Source organism: Anopheles stephensi, chromosome 2 (genome assembly GCF_013141755.1).
Source record: "Anopheles stephensi strain Indian chromosome 2, UCI_ANSTEP_V1.0, whole genome shotgun sequence".
NCBI classification, from domain to species: Eukaryota; Metazoa; Arthropoda; class Insecta; order Diptera; family Culicidae; genus Anopheles; species Anopheles stephensi.
The window spans coordinates 91,374,100-91,390,941 of NC_050202.1; the positions used below are offsets into that span (position 1 = coordinate 91,374,100).

At 49.9% G+C, this 16,842-nt stretch overlaps 2 protein-coding genes across 5 annotated transcripts in view; one reads left to right on the forward strand and one right to left on the reverse strand.

Moving 5' to 3' along the window:
* LOC118507127 (sal-like protein 3) overlaps window positions 1-16,842 on the forward strand; it is a 186,539-nt gene that overhangs the window by 77,839 nt on the left and 91,858 nt on the right. Inside the window, exon 1 of one of the 4 annotated variants that reach the window (XM_036045141.1) lies at window positions 5,172-5,364. The exons of 2 other annotated variants lie outside the window; for them this stretch is intronic. The gene's annotated coding sequence lies outside the window, so the exon portion shown is untranslated. Of the gene's footprint in view, window positions 1-5,171; window positions 5,365-7,074; window positions 7,295-16,842 lie in introns of those variants that run through there. One more of the 4 variants, XM_036045143.1, reaches the window with a different exon arrangement.
* Window positions 1-16,842, reverse strand: part of LOC118507137 (mucin-19-like) — a 98,560-nt gene that overhangs the window by 77,580 nt on the left and 4,138 nt on the right. Inside the window, exon 3 of the mRNA XM_036045167.1 lies at window positions 13,713-13,825. The gene's annotated coding sequence lies outside the window, so the exon portion shown is untranslated. The remainder of the gene's footprint in view (window positions 1-13,712; window positions 13,826-16,842) is intronic.

Sequence of the window (16,842 nt, forward strand, 5' to 3'; positions counted from 1 at the left end):
AGCTCAAAATTGAAAGACTCTCCAGCATCGGCGACCCGAAATTTCTTTCTGGTCGAAATGTGTATCCCGTACGGAGAAATCCATCATCGCTAATTTTTTCCTCACCTTGGGGCGATTTGTTCGTGGAGACGTTTGAATGAAACTTTACTACCACCACCATCACTACACACACACACAAGCTCGTCGACAATGTAGGACCAGGCAGGAAGGAATTTCGAAATCGAACTGAAATGAAAATTACCGCAGGCGATGCCCCGGTCAAATCTAACCGACGGTGGCGTTAGAGCATTGCGGGCTATAACCTGTTTTTGGACGATTTCGTAGTTCCAAAAGGAAACTGACAGCTGCTGGCCCGACGCTGACGGACAGCCCAGCCGAGGTATAAGCCCTAGAGGAAAATGTGACACCGTTAATGCTTGGATAATCAAATAAAACCTACAATACAGGCGTGGTGTCAGCGTACGGGTCCTTAATTAATGTCGGGGCACGTACCGTTCCCGTGGATGATACCACTGTTCACTCTTGAGTGAAATCAATCATACAAAGTTGGTTAGCTATTCCGGGAACTACAGTTAGAGCTTTTTAAGTTATTTCGAAATTCATCGTTCAGTTAACAGAAACGAAGATTTGAAACAGTTTAACCACACTTGACATAATGACCCGGGTCGAAAACAGCGCGCAATTGTCTTCGAAAACGGTTTCAGCACGTCGAAAGTGGAAAACCATTTCATCCTGGCAAAAGAACCCGCGGCCCGCAGTTTCTAGACCGCCGAAAAACATTCTTGAACGCCATCATCGCACAAAACCCCAGCGCCAAAAAGTGGTCCATTTTTAGCAGCCTTGAGAGATTCCACTCAGCACTGTAATTGCTTTTAATAACACTTTATTACCGCGCGGTGAATTTATTTCCGCCCTCCGAAGTCCGCCTCTTCTATCTCCCCTCCGGCTCCGGTTTGGCATTCCGGCATCCTCGCCATGGCCTCTTTGGGTCAGCTTTTGAACCACTCCCCCACGAGTTGTGGACGTCTCTTGTGGTCGTCGTCCGTAACCTTGTCTTAAGGTTCGAGCGTTTGATGCCGCGTGGCTTTCGCTGCGAGTGTTGGCCACAAACCGACCATGCTTCCGAAGTTCAAGGGAAATAAATCACACACACACAGACAGTAAAAAACTTTATAAACTCCGCTTCTGCTGCATGAAGGCAATAATTTTCAGATGCTTGGGTCAGAGGAGGTTATTTAACTATTACGCTTAAGCCCGCCGAGCCTGGCCCCGATGCCGTGCGCCCGAGACGTCCAGAAGCGGTCGGAATCGGCTGCCGGTTGCTGCTGACGCAAGAAGGCTGGAGCTTCTGGGCCGCTCACCACCACGATAGTGCCTAAGAAACTAAGCGCCACACGTGGACTCGCGGACAAAGGTCACCGGATTAAAGAGGCGGTGGAAATTAATTGGTACTCGTTGGTACCGAGCCAGGCTACTTAATAACTACTTGACCCGCTTCTGATTAGCAGCATAAATCATATCGGCCACAGCTAATACCTCCCAACACTGGCTGCTGCTGCTGCCCTTGCACTATCTGGCCAGAGGCATCTCTCGGCAAAAGGGCATTCAAGGGGGTAGGGCGGGTGGATGGTAGCGGGAGGACGGAGATGTTTTAGATTTTTCCTTTTCTAATAACTGCCTCCAGCGAAACCGTTTCCTGTTTTAAGAGCCCACCGAAACCTCGGCTCGGAAAGAACACGGTCATGACGGGCGTAGAAAGACTTGGACTTGGTGAGTTGAGCACCAAGCGACGAACCCCAGCTCTGGAGCCGATATGAGCTGTGCTTTTTTTGTCTTTGCTTCTTCTTCGCCGTGGGTCATATTTATATGGTGTTTATTTCCGTCTCGACGGTAATTAGCATATTCGTTACAATTGATTCGCACACTCCAAGGGAATCCTCCACCAGAATCCCGAAGCGAGGCGAAAACAACCCACCCAACTTCAGCTAGATTTGATGTTCTCCCTTTCCCACGGGCGCTTCCAACAGCGGCCACATTGTCTTTTTTTTCGGCTAGATATGGGGTCAGATCGCACCGATAGTATCTGACACGGTTGTGAGACGTGCGCGTACGTAAGAAAGGAAATTCCCCTCCCCCCGTTCCACGCCCTTTCCCTACAATCCTTCTCCTAGGCCCCAGGGTTCACAGTGAACTAGATACGAACGCTCAGCGTGGCGCGGCCCAGCACTCCGACTCCGGCGACTAATGCACGCACACCAGGCGATCGAGACGCCGAACCGATCGAACGACGCGATATTTGATCGACGCTTCTGAGAGTGACATAATTTGTGCCTACTCGGTGTTTTTTCTTCTCTCATGCTTGCTGTCTTCACTTCGCCCCCTTTCGTTCGGCTAATTGACTTTTTCACTTTTCGTCAACTGTTGGCGGGGTCGTCAAACGTACCGGTTTTAGGTTTCGTGAAAACGGGACCGGACAAAGGACAACGCACAACGCGGCTTCAAAGGAGTGCGTGTTCGAAACCCTCACCATTGATCAAGGAAGTGAAAAAAAAGTGAAACCGCCCAGTAGTGTAGTTCTAACATTTTTCTTTAGCCCCAGTTGGCTTTCTCCGCCAAAGACGACGATTTGGAGGCACGCAGCGAAACGCAACCGAAACAAAAGCTCCCGCCAAAGTTACACACCAGCGTCGCCACTGACGATCGCATGTTCCGGGAATATGGCGGAGTTCGAAACGAAATTTGGACTAATTACTACTGACCAACGCTAACCGGTTCAATTTCCGTTAGATTAAAGTCGTGCAGCAGCAGCCTGGTATGGTGCTTTGGAGCAGTAATGTTTTGCGCAGCAGTGTCTTACCGTGACCGTGGTGACGCCGATGGTTCGCTGATGACGTATCAGCGGACATAGACGCCAGATAGGACCAAGGCACAAGGGAGGGCATGATTGCTGCATTGGAGTCGAAATTGTACAAATAACACACACAAATCCAATTTGATATTAAATTAATGAGACCAGCTTATTACTTTGACCTATTGCTTGGCGTCGATCGGACGCCGGTAGAACAGCTCAACGCAACAAGACAACAAATCATCAAAGCCACAAACATAACTGATTTAATCTGATAAAATCCAATCTATAATGTCGGGCTGCATGCAAAGTCCATCCGCGTCCGCCGATCGGGGGACCGTTGCCCCGGAATCACTCCAACTCCCGGAGCAGGATGTTGTGTTGTCTTTAGAAGACGAGAAAAGAAAAGAAAACCCCCCTTCTGACAGATTCCAACAGCTAGGAGAGTTGGGCCACGATGTCCGAAGAAAAGACAGTGTGGTGTGTGTGTGTGTGTGTGTGAGTGTGTATGCTCCACAGCTAGTGTTGTTGCACTGCCGTTGTTTACTCCCCTTTTTGCGGTCCGGATCGCGTCGCGCGCGCGCGGTGGTAGCAGGAATATCAAGTCACGACTTCAATAATATTTACCCTTACAAACACTTGTAAATTATTGATACCGGATCTCGGAGGTGAGTGTGGAGTGAGGGCAGAAGAGGGGAGGATCGGGTTGGGATTGAGGTTTTCTAATTCCCACTCTTCTGTGCTCCCGGTTCGTCCTGGTGGTTTTCGATCCACCTTCCTGTTTTGTGGTTACCCTTCTTCACTCCATCCCCGGGAGTCACACTACATCGTCATCACATATTTTTGACAGACACGGATTTGACGTCGGGTTGGCGTTCGTTTCAGTTTCAGAGGGAACAAAAATCCAGCGGATGATGACCGCGTTGCCCGTGTATGTGTGTGAGGGAAGGCGTAGCATAACATTTCTATTCAACACACAGCATCAAACACGTTGCTAGAACCGCGAATAAAAGGGTCGCTGCGGTTGTGTTGGGGCAAAATAATAATAAAGGCTTGTCGAGGGAGCCACGATCGCGCTGGTTTTTGCCGTTGCTTGTCGCAGGCACCAAGCCTAGTCCGTGCGGGCCCTATAATTACATAATATCGATTATTAATTTATAGTGAAGTATGTGTTTTTTATAGCACGCTCTCTCTCTCTCCGTCTGTCTCTTTGTTGCCTTAGTTATTTTCTCCCTGTTACACCGATTCTGTCCAACTCCTTTTTTATCTCTCTATCACTGTGCGGTGTGTCTCCCTTCGTCAATCAAACGATCCTCGCTGCATCCAGCCTTATAATGATCGTTTGCGAATGTGTGTGTGTGTGTGTGCGCGTCTTTGCATGCTGCCTCTGATACCCTGGCCTCTTGTCCAAGTACCAGCAGGAGACCCAAGTTGCCTTGCTCTCATGAATATTCAGATCAAGCGCAATGTTTTACTTGATGCCACGACATTTGCGACATTCCATGCGACATCGAGATGATCGCGGAGCGTGATCCGGCGTCGAATCCTCGCGCCGGGCTTAGTAAAATGACTGGCCTGATACAGTATCTAACGACAGAGGGCTAGCTGTAACCGAGGATCGGAAGGGGAGTACCGGGCAGGCACCATTTACCTCTAGAACCGGTTACCAGCGTTGCTTGTAGCGAGTATAATATCCCTCTTCGAGACGAGAGACTACAGTTGGCCGTGCATTATTTTGATTAAAAATTAGTTACATAGAAATTGGAAAAGTTATTTTCAGAAATTAATCAAATCATCAAACAGAGTGGGAATCGATAGTGTGCCGACTACACCTACAAGCTAGCTTTCGCATCGTTTACAACCACGGCACAGCACAACCGTGGCAATCAGTCAACGTCAGGCACCGCAGTCGTCGGATTAAATGCCAGATTGTAGCGCCGCGCGTTCCTGAGACTGACGTAGGACTTGGTCGGCGTTGGGAGATGGCCTGCCGGGCGTGCCGTTAAATACGCGCATGCTTTACGGTAAATGATTGCGAATAAAACACGTCTAAATGGTATGATAATTGTCCGCACACCTCCCGCGCATACTCGCGCACTGACACACACACTATAATGCCGGACTGGAGTTACCGGAGAAGGAAATTCAAGGACGCACGACTAACGGTAGTTTCCCGTTGCTCTGTTGTCAAGCCATCTAGTGTTTGTTGTCAGTCGACATCAAACGTCATCTTCTGTGTTGCAGCGATGACTGTGAGTGTGTATGTTGTGAGTTCGAGTACTCGAACGCTAGTGATCTACAGTGATCTATAGGGAACAAGAACACGCAGCGGGATGCTGCAGAATTGGAACTCGGTCGTAAATGCTCCAATGTTTCGATCGGTTATAGACCCGGTGAATGAGTGTGTGTTACGTTTGGAAAGCTTGAGCTGGTGCAATTAGAGATGACGGGTACTGTCATCAAACTCACTGTCATGCTGATGGTTGCGGATGGTTGGTAATGGATGGCAGTAGGCGGTGAGTAGTGCAATTTTCACTCATTTCGCTGAATTCGCTCTTCGCTCGCTTACCTTGCCTGCTTTTCGCTGGAAGCCATATGACAAATGTTTGCATAAGATACGGAACACGGACGGAATTTCTCCCCGCGGGATCCCGGACGAGCAGTGGAACGGGATTGTTTGCGTGTTTGCCTTTTTTTTGTAGTTGTTGTTGTGTATGTTCCATCCACTCTGAAGATTGGTATCTAAACAATCGAACACTGGGGACATACCGAGGTATACGTACACAGCACCGCCAACACACCGAGATGCCGAGGTTTTTTTTCGCTCGCTTGCATTCGGATAAAGCCGGAGGTTGTGCGGACATGCGACACTTGCCTGCGCTGACTGATCTGTTCGTCGATCGAGCATCGAAACCTGTCAAACGGGAGATTAGAGCACCACGATTAGAGATCGCATTAAGAGGAGATCGAAGGAGTGACAGAGAGAGAGCGAGAACAGGCAGACAGAGAAAAGGAGGCTTATCTGCGACGACCGCGCAAGTGGTTTGGCATCAATCTTCCTTGAGCCGTGCGGGCCATATACTTCAGCCAACAGCACCGCCAACAACCTCGGATGACCGATCTGGACCGGCTGTTGCTGCTGCTGCTGGAGCTGCTGCTGCTGGTGCGACGAATGAATCGGCTGAACGGCTCATTTGCAACGACGATGCGAGCAAACACAATCGTCACCGAGCGAGACTTGACTCCGCCGGTGACTCCGAGGCGTCCGAAGTGTGCTTCATCGTGACGCCGTTGATCACTTTCGCCGGATTAGCTTTTTGGCGAGCTTCGCCTCTTCTCCTCTTCCGGTACAAATGCGGGACCGCGTACTCGACGCGATCGAGCTGTTAGACGGACGAGTACACTTTATGGGGTTTTGTGCCTGAAGCGCGTGTTCCAGTGCCATCGAGCCAAGGCACGGACGTGTAAAGTGTTTTGGCAGAACTTTGTGCAAATAGCGCCGTGCGACGCTCGGAAAATGGCTCCACGTTTACGACACCCAAGGTTGTGATCGTTCAATGTTTAGTGGAGACATGTAGACAGAGCGAGAGAGCGAGAAGAAGAAGAAGAAGAAGAAGAGAAAAATCCAAAAATTAACCTCCCCATCGATATTACCATTTTTATCGTTCATTTTCATTAACCCGACCAATTACACCATCCGACACCACCGCACGGCATCACAGCCAGGCGCTGTTGTGATGAAATATCTCTAACCACATAATGAGCGGACCCAGAAAAGGCTCGTCGTGGTTTTGCGAAAGAAATTGTGTTTAATCAGTGCCGCGAAAAGCCCACGAGGGTCCTCGGCAAAAGGCCACCCCACCCCAGGACCTGGCGGGTGTCCTATTGTCACCGTAACGATGCATTAATCGATCGAGTTGTTAGTTGCCCTTGCGTTCCTTGCGTCTCCTCGCGCCGCCGGGCTAGTCCACCCAATGCGCGCGTTAGTGATGCAAATCTTGCCGCTGATCCGGTTTCGATGCTTGTTTCGATCTTTTTTTCTTTTGCTCTACCGCCCCGTAATCGTAAATCGCGAACCTCGTCACCGGTACTCCGCCCGATAGATCGAGCGATCGATCGATCGATCGGTGACGACAAACCATCGCCTAGGTGCAGGTGACGTGATAACACGACCGCGGCCGCCTCCTGCACGCGATGGAATCCGGCAGGGCTTTGAAGGGTTCTGCATCAGATCTTTCTTCTTGTTTTTGTCTTGATCGGTGTTTTTTGTGTTTTCGCCTGTGTGCCTTTAATTTATGCGCAATTAACCCGTTTTGGATTATGCAATATTTGCGTGTGTTTGTGTGACGCGTGATCGTGTTGCGATCGTTTGTGCGGCCGGCGTACGTGTGTGCAGAGTGCGGATTGGAAAGTGAGAGCAGCAAGTGCACTTAGACAGCCAGCCAGGTAAGCCAGCAAGCCAGCCAGCCAGCCAGCCCAGTTCGTCAACTTTTTCCCACCTGTTGCACGCCCTCGGGCGTCGGCGAACCTCGATTCAAAAGGAAGGAAAGTGTTATGTGTTATGACCCAGTTATCAGAACCAGAACCGGCGTTCCCCACACTTGCACAGTAGGCCTGCTAGCGGCGACCGGGTAGAACTCGCAGAAGGGATAGACATTCCAGAAGGAAGCTGTGGCAATGCGAACGCTCGTAACATCTTTTGCTTTATTGCTCAATGTGCGAGTCTTTTGAGTCTGTTTAATGGCCACCATGGTGCTAGGATACAGTCTCACACACGGAGAACATCCAACATCATCATCCAACTGCCAGGCCATCCGCTCGACCCTTCGAAACCTCTGCACAGCGCTCGTAATTAGATGGTCGCGAAAAATGTGTTTTTCGTTCCGTTCGACCGTGCCCGGGGGCTTCTTTGAGTTAGGACCATTTTTTTCTCGACCGTACAACACAACACAACAAGCAGACGAGAGTAAGAAAAAAAAACACAACAATCCCAAACCAAGAACGTTGAAGAGCAACACAAGAAACAATGCTAGAAAGCCGTCCAACAAAAACCCCGACCAGCCACGCAAACGCTCCACACACACAAAAACCGCGACAACAACAAATAGGTCAAACGAGATGATCATTCATCTCGGCCGATGGTTGCGATGATCGCGTGGCGCTGAAGTAAAAGTAAAAGTCCTCCGTGCACAACAGTTCGTCTAGAATGTGTCATTTGCATGGCTTGCGGCGCAGAGAACCCTCGGAAAAGGAAATAATGACGGATGGTTGGCGGGAGGACGACACGAAAACGGTCCCTCACGTGGTGACAGTGCGCTTTTTCGCCGTTGTGTGACGGAAATTGCCTCGCAGCTCACCGATTGCGCAACCGCTCCGGAGGATCGCGCTCGAGTGCTGGAAACTGGAGCTGTTTAGCCGGGAGGAAGAATTGGAAGCATTGCAGCCGTAGAGTTTGGCAAATTGTTTCATCATGACGTACTCATCAACAATTGCTGGTCGGGTTTGGCGAGGTGCAAGTTGCCCGGTCCCGGGGTCCTCTTGGCGATACAAATGAGTCTTTGGGATTTCGCTAATGACAGCGTGGAATCGGTCGCACCGGACCCGGATCTCCTAGCCAAATGGGTGATATATGTGGTGCGCTCTATTTCAGCGAAAAGGATCATCATCCCTCGAACACGACTCGAGAGGTGAGAAATTTTGTAAAGGTCGACCCCGTGAGACGGACCGATGGCTGAACCGTTTGAAATGTGGGACCTCATTTTTTATCTGATAATGAGGCCCACACACACACACACACACACACACACACACACACACACACACACACACACACACACACACACACACACACACACGCAAACCCGGGCACGGCCTGCGGTTGGTAAAAATACTTTTGCGTTACGTACGGCTAGTGCACCATTTGCGGGATATGGCTAGACCCGCGCGCCGAAAGGAAACATTCCGATGTGCTCGGGCGTAATACAAAGTATTGAGTGCTCGGGTTTCTTTCTGTGGGGAGATCTTTCGCTTCCCACCACACTCCATGCTTCATCCGCGGTGGAACGTTGCGTAAAGCGGACCACCGCGCACCGGATGCTACACAGCCTGGGTCGATTGCGTTTGACCGTAATAACTCTCAGGCAGACAGAGACCGGTGAGATCAACGGCGTACTACTGCTGCAGGGGCGATAACAACCTCAACCCGTCTCGTCGATCGCGTCGAACCCCGGCATCACCGGTCGTTTCGATTAACGCTCGGAGGCGACAAACGAGAGCGAAACTGGCCCGACGTCTTAGGCCACCCCACTCTCGTTCCGTCTTTGCACCCCTCCGAACAGATAGAACAGATAATTGGCTAATAATGTTGATTATCCCATTTGGTCATTCTACTTTACGAGCGTAGTGTCACCAACGTACGCGGATCGCGATTAAACGTGATGTACGCGATCGCAATGCAAACGAAACGGAATGATGGTAGCTGGAAAGGTGTGAGTAAACATGTCGGACCCTTTTCCTCCACACTCCGGCTCCACTTTCGCGCAGTGTTCCGCATGTGTTCTGGTGGCGCGTAAGAGCTTAAATACACATCAAGTGCCGTAATTTCTGTGTGTTGTAATTTCATTTACAGTTGTTGTGCAATAGTGGAGATATATTTTATTGGATAAAGCGAAGATCTGGTGTCTAAAAACGTGGTCGATTATCTTCCCAGACATTGAGGTCCTCCAGAGTTCTTCGTTAAATTTCGTCGTTACTTTGAAATCTAAAAACGTGATGCTTTGTTCGCGTTTCTTCCAACAAAACGTGAAGAAAGTCATGCCCATCCGACAACAGCTGTGATTGACCTGTTCAAAAGCGACAGGCCCCGCGTGTCGTGGTCGAGTGCTTCCCGAAACCTTTCCGCGCAGACATTACTTCCCGGGACTTAATCCGAGTCGCGCGGTAAAGAAGAAATAAATAAACATAAATATAGACCCATCCGGTGCGGGCTTGTCCGAAGTTCGTCACAATGTTTTGCACTCTTCACAACTTTCGCACAATGCCAATGATCGATTGAAACGTCGAGATAAGCCACCAAAATGGGCTGCCGTGACTTTGCTAACGACGGCGGACGGCCACGACAACGGTTCGGTTTGGCGCACTTGGCCCCTTTGGCGTGACCGGATGGGGATTTTCAATTACACGCTCTGGGGGAGCAGCAGCAGCCGGGACGAGCATCCAGCATGACCGCACCCATCCAGCCGTCGACGAGAGGTACGGCCCGAAAAAAATTCGCCACCTCATGCTAACCTTCTGTAGCACCACACTCGGCCACACCACAAAAGACGCGCGACGGCGAACGGGTGGGATGGTTCGGTTTGTTTCTGAAGGGATTTCGGTTGCGGTTTCAGATAAGTTTCTTTCAAAATCACGACGCTCATTCGCTAAATTGAGCCTCGATGAATCATCGGAATCCGGAGATTTCCCGCACACACCAAAAAGCACGACCCAGGTGTGCCTGCAGGAAGTCTTCAACTGGTGGACACAGCACCAAGGCTCTTGGCACGATGAAGTAGCTATCGCTTACAAGAGGGTCTCGCAGCGGAACAAGGACCAAAGGACCGGGAAGACTGTCAGCTCAATAAGTGTAGATCGTTAGAGCGGCCGGTCCGGTCCGGGGACATCGATCCGCATACATACACACACCCATTTCCCACAACCCCCTGTCTGACACGGGGTGCGCGAAGGTAAGGCGACATATTCTTTTGCTCGCTGTCAAAAGTGTTGAATGCCTTCGTGATTGTACTGTCACCGGGGCCTGCGTTTAGCGCTGCGCATGAATTCCACAATGCGCGCGCGCGCTCGCGCACACCAGCGCTCTCGATGCGGCATGACTTGACGCAGTTCGGCCCACGTACCTTACCAACACGGCACACAGAACGTGGTACAAGCGAGTGTCATCACTCATAGAAGCATATCTAGCGTTCGAGCTGCTAGGGAACGGGCCGCAAAACCGTCAAAACAGCCCCGGGGCGCTTGTACTGTGCAAGGTTCGTCGCTTGACTAATGAACGAAAATTGAAATCATCTTACTCGACAGAGAATGGTAAGGAGAGCGGATGAAAATTCGCTCCAGCGGCAAACATGGCGATCAGCGACCGTGCACAAATCTGGGCAGATATTCCACGTACATGCCAATTGACCCACCTTAGCTTCAGAGCCTCCGTTTGGAATATGCTTCCCTTTTCTTTTTGTACCCAGCGGTCAGTGGAGTCGGCACTGGACAAAGTAACTCTAACCTCATCTGAAGCGAAGTAGCTTACCCTTGAGCCTGAGAGTCCTGGACGAAGAGAGATGTGGCAATGTTGGCAACGAAGGGATAAATAAAATGAGTAGGTGTGCGCACTGTCGAGGCTAGTTATTTCATTCTCGTAATTTCCGGCGCAAAATGCTGCTGCTGCTGCTGCTGCTGCTGTGTGCGGCCGTGGCATGATCTTTCGAGGCTCAGCGAACCTTACGAGGTAATGATGGGATAGAAATTGGATTATCGTGTAGAAAATATTATGCTCGTACGACGCTGCAAAGTGCTTTATTATTTTCCTGATAGAGGGCGCTGAGCGAGTGAAGATTTTACCGAGAATTGTTCAGAAATGATGCAGCTGCAGTTGAAAGCAACAAATCGCTGTTTGTTTCCTTTGCGCCCAAAACACCTTTCCAGCGCGAGCTGTTCCTATTTGGCGCGCAAAACGCCTCAGGAGCGAACGGAGAAAACCGGGGAAGAAATTAATAAAATGTCAACACAACCGTTTAACCGATTATATGCATTAGTTCCTCCCGGTGCACCGTGCGCTCACCCACCAACCGAACGATCGATCATAGCACGGAGATTGAGCTTCTTGCCTTGCTGCTGTTTGTCGTACATCATCCGGTAGAATTGACCACCACCGTCCCGCAGCGTTCGAGCAGGAAATGCATTCAAGAGCATTGCCGCCTCTACATCGAACTCACCCCGTTAATGGTTTCTTCGCCTTGCGCCCATTCCCGAGTCCGAGTCCGAGTCCGAGTCCAAGTCATCGCGCAGAAAAACAATTTCGTCCAAGAGCACTAGCTCAACGGGTTATGGAGTGGAGCTGGAGTAGGTTCCGTTTTGTATTCCCGGACACTCCACTTTGCGCGCTCTCTTTACATCTTCCAAACAAACCAAAGCCCAGAATGTGTCTTGGTGGAACCGGTGGGCAGTCCGGGAGGAACTCCACCTTGAGAAGAATGAAGGCAGACGGCAACTCTTCTCCTAGGTGCTTTCGTGCTATAAACGAAGATTTTACTGCCCATTTACTAGATTAGAGTCGTAGCTGCACGTTTTATTCTCTCTCTCTCTCCTTCTCTCTCTCTCTCTCTTTCTCTTGGGGCACTTTTTACGCTTCTGTTTCCACACCAAACTCCGTTAGCCCTCGGGGTGGAGTGGAGTTTCGTTTTTTTCCGTTCCCGGGGGACTTTTGTTTCATTACACGAACCCTTCCATTTCCTCGCATTTATCTTCGTCGTGTCGCCGTTTTCGTATGCAGAAGCACAATTTATGTAAAGCTCCTCGTCGGACCTCCGCCCGTCCACCTGCAGGTTGGGTTTCTGAAGAAGAATCTGAAGAAATATAGGAGAAGCCCGTTCGGACGACCTGTAAAGCTGTTGTAGCTTTATTAGCGTCCGGCAATGGGTTCATCCGGCAATTTCCAATCGTCTTCAGGTGTGGCCGAGGTAACTGACTAACTGATCGACGCGCAAGGGTGTTTCTTTAATTGCCTTTTTAAAGACTTTGCCGTTGAAATTTGGACGAGGATTGAAGTTCCTAGAATAATGTCTGCTTTCGCGAAACTGGAAATGGTAATTTAATTGTGTAAAGCCAAGTCCACCGGGGGGAAAGTGCCCGCAGTAAGTGTGGGCTTTCAAATTGCATATTCCAAATGCCAAAGGTTGTTCTTCAAACTGTGCGCCAGGACAGTCGGCGCGCACGCTCGTTACGCGAGGCGTTGAGTGGCGTTCATGAAGCATCGGCCCTGCCGAGGACCGATCGAACATGCCCCAGTTTGTTATTACACCAACAAGGTGCATTACAACGCCGCGGACACGTCCGGCTTGGTAAACGGTCCTCGCACCGCAACCCAACCGACGGGGCTAGCCAATTTCAGACATGCCAGACCGAAACCAGACCACGGACGAGACAGATCCCGATCACGAGCCCTGCATGAGCCCATAATCTCTTCACCCGCCTGCATCGTGTCCTCCCGTGGCTGGCAAACTACTAATTAATTGTAATAACAAATTATAACAATTTCACCAATTTGTAGTACGCAGCGGTAGTGCGATACGGTCCGCGAGCTCCGCCGACTGATCGCGATCGAGTGTGCGCGAGCGATCATAAACTTAGCTCGATTTGCAAGTTGATTATGCGCGATTAACAACATGCCCGCGTGTGTCTGACATGAGAAAGAGCAGCGACGAAAATATGCGCCCCCTCTCCACCCAACCATTTCCCTCCCCCCCCCCTCCTCACCACCTCTTCACCGCTTACTCCATCCCTCACGCTTCCGATTGAGCCATCACCGAATCATATCAACGAAGGTGCGAGCGGGCGCGCGCGCGCTCAAAACAAGAGCACACGGCTCTAGAGCGCTTGGAGAGGCGGTCGAGTGAATTCCAATTATTTCCACCTAAAACAAATAATCGCAGCTTCGGAGTGAAATAATCACCTTCCCGCATCGCCCCTTGCGCCGGGCGTAAAGACGGGGGCAGACAGACCCGGCTCAATGAGTTTCGCGTGACATACAAAAATCAGTAAATTTGCATAGTAATTGAAGAAATCCTGTTATTAGCGTACTCGCTGGGTGGCTTACCTCGACGTCGACGAGCCGTCTGCTTTTCTTCGGCGTACCCCGGCTGCGTAAGCTGGCCACGTTTCTCCCGGAGGCTGCGTTGTGTACGGGTGTGTGGGCCCGCGTCACGTTATCTGCAAATGAATGAATTACGAAGATTAATTAAACACAAAAGCCCCGATCAGCAAATCATCATCCTATCGTCACAAACGGCTCCAGCTGCCAGTCAGACCTTTATGGGCTATTTTCATTAGAGGAAAATCACCGTCAAATCCGTCCGTCAAACGTTGCGGTATAAGGCGGTGCCGTTTCGATTACTGTAAAGCTGGCATAAAGAACTTGAATGCCACCGTAAAACACGAACTCGGACTGTTTTGTGCTGTCGAGCATACACTTTTACAACATAAACGCGTGCCCGTGGACATTAAGCCTTATGTATTGTATGTTTTCCGCGTCGTCGTCATACAAACAATAACTCGACCCGTGAACCGTTTTGTTCGGAAAAACTATTTACGATATGAATTTTTAATCCATGTCCATCTGAGACGAAGGGCCCTTAAAATGGGGCTTATGTTGCTTGGAAATTTAACGGCAAGGTTGCCAATAGAAATTCCGACACGGATTCTCGGATCGCTATTTAAAAGCCGTAAAACTGGACCCCCTTTCTTCGTGTGGCAGGTGAAACAATTCCGCTTTATGCCTAAACAACCTCCGACTTTGATTGCTATTTTACGATCAAATGTCATTATAAATGCACTTTGGTTGGATTAATGCAAGCGAAAACAGGAGATTTGTTTTTAAGATCTTTTTTCTATGTCTATCGCGCTAAGACAAACGTAGTTATAGAGCGGCGAGCGAAAAAAGAGGAGTGAGACACACACACACTGACTGACTGACCGAGGGAGGAGACTTCAATGAGACTTCAAGCTGCCGAACTGAGGTCGAAGAATCAGAGGTCGCATACCGCCGCGCCGGCACGGTAGCGTTAAATACGTAGTAATTATCACTAAATTACATCTCACCATAGATCACCGTTTCTCTATCCGCTCTACCCTCGTTCGCCTTTGTCCCGAGGAATCGTGAAACCGTGATGTGCGGCACAAAAGAAAGAAGAAATTTAAAGTCAAATAAAAGCCTCATTAACATTCATTTTTAACGGTTGAAGAGACACGCGACCTCACGCCGCCGCCACTGCTGCTACTCGGGGTTGGCCCGCGTACACACGTGCCTCTGTGCCTCTGTGCTCTCTCTCTCTCTGTGTGTGTGTGTGTGTGTGTGTGTGTGTGTGTGTGTGTGTGTGTCTGTATGCACAAGTGGTCGAGAAGCATATGAATTTTGTTTTGTTTACTGGTAGCAAAGGCAAAAACAACACTCGCCGAGGCCTTCCTCAACAGAAGACAAACTTCGATCAAAGCTTCGCGAGGAAGAGAACCGGAGGAGGTCCTCTCGGCGGGTTTTTCTCCTCTGCCATGCTCAATGGTCACCGGTGTTCCGTTTGCGTGTGCCTGGTGGATTAATGTATATTTATTCCGCCATCAAAAATAATTATATGATCAATTGTGTGAACGCTCGTCATGGCAAATGATGCCATTTGCAAATGTGTTTCACTTTTCACGCTGTCCTAGTTTATTTTCGAGCGTTTCTGGCGTTGGGAGTGAGTTCTAGCAATGCCAGAAGATACTTATGCTTTGCCCATTCCAGCTCAATGTTGACTTCTTCTTCTGCTCTGAAGGGCTTCGGGTTCCTTCATCATTGGGACTTTTAATTTAACGTTGTTGATCTTGGACGTATTTTCCCCACGCCAACGAATCCCGCTCAATTTCACGTCTTCATCCCCAGCTTCTCGTCCAGCGAATTCCAGATGGACCTTGGACACCGATAGCGTCGCCACGCGAAACGAAGAAACAATCTCAGCGTTCAACACATACGTACAGCAACAGTTGGATTCGCAAGTCTGCAATCGCGGGCATAATCAAGGTTTATTTTATGGGTGCTGTAAATATCTCCGACGAAATGATTCGTTGTCGAAGTAATCAGTGGGCAACCGAGGGGAAAACCCGTCAATAAGAGGGTGAGGTGGGTGAGGGTCCAAGAGCGAGAAACCGAGATCCGATCAAGCTTGCTCCGATTACTTGATGTGTGATTTTTCGGTTGGCCGTTGTTTATCTTTTTCCGTTTGCTTCTTTGCCTTCCAATCCATGGACACATTGCTGGCTCGCTTCTTACCGTGTCACCTTACTTTGTTCGCATCCGTTTTGTCCTCTCCGTGCGCCGTTGTTACGCATTTTTATTTGCCTGGCAAGGCTGTGTGGTTTTGTGTCCGCCTGATTGCCGAGTTGCCGGGGTTTGATTTTTCGCTCCACTCCGCGGCACTGAATGCCACAGCGCATTGCACAGAAAAGTTCCCACGCAAGCAAAAGCCCGAGGGAGGGATGGGAGAGATTTTTCGGGGACCGCGGCGAGGTCTTTTAGGAATTTGTTTCTCAAACAAACCCGGGCCGGGCTGATAAGCAAAGGGAGAACCGAAATTAATCCTACCCCGAGTCGCGGCTTCCAGAAGACCTGCTCGAAAAGCTTTAGCCGATTAATTGGGTCATATAAAAATAAGCAATCAAGATTTCACTAGCGCTGCTCCCGAGGTCTCCAAAGGTCGCGTTACTACTTCATCACATTCGCAAGCGAGAACTGGCTGGGCGAACGGAGGGAGCATGTTTGGAGCGTTGTTGGAGCAACGGGCAACGCCAGCAACGGGCCAATTTTCAAGTGCTTCTGCACAATTGCAGCTCGTTTGTTTTTGTTATTTGCGCTGCAGCTGCAGCACGAACCTCACTCGACAAAGCCGGAGCCTGCCTAATGATACCGGCAAACGATTCAATCCAATCACCTTTTTCCTCCAATAAACACAATGAGCCACGACATGAGAAAGCCACGCAAACCATGCTTCCCTCCGTCGCCCTACCACACACACACACACACCACGAAAGAGGGACAAGAGTAAACACGAAATAATTGACTATTTTCCACGACTCCTCTTATCGTTATCGTGATAAGTAATTTTTCAAGGTTATGAATTTCTTCGCCTCCATCTTGGCGTGGCGTGCTGGACGCAAGAGTCTGCAAAAATCCCGGTGCCATGTTACTCGACACTTTC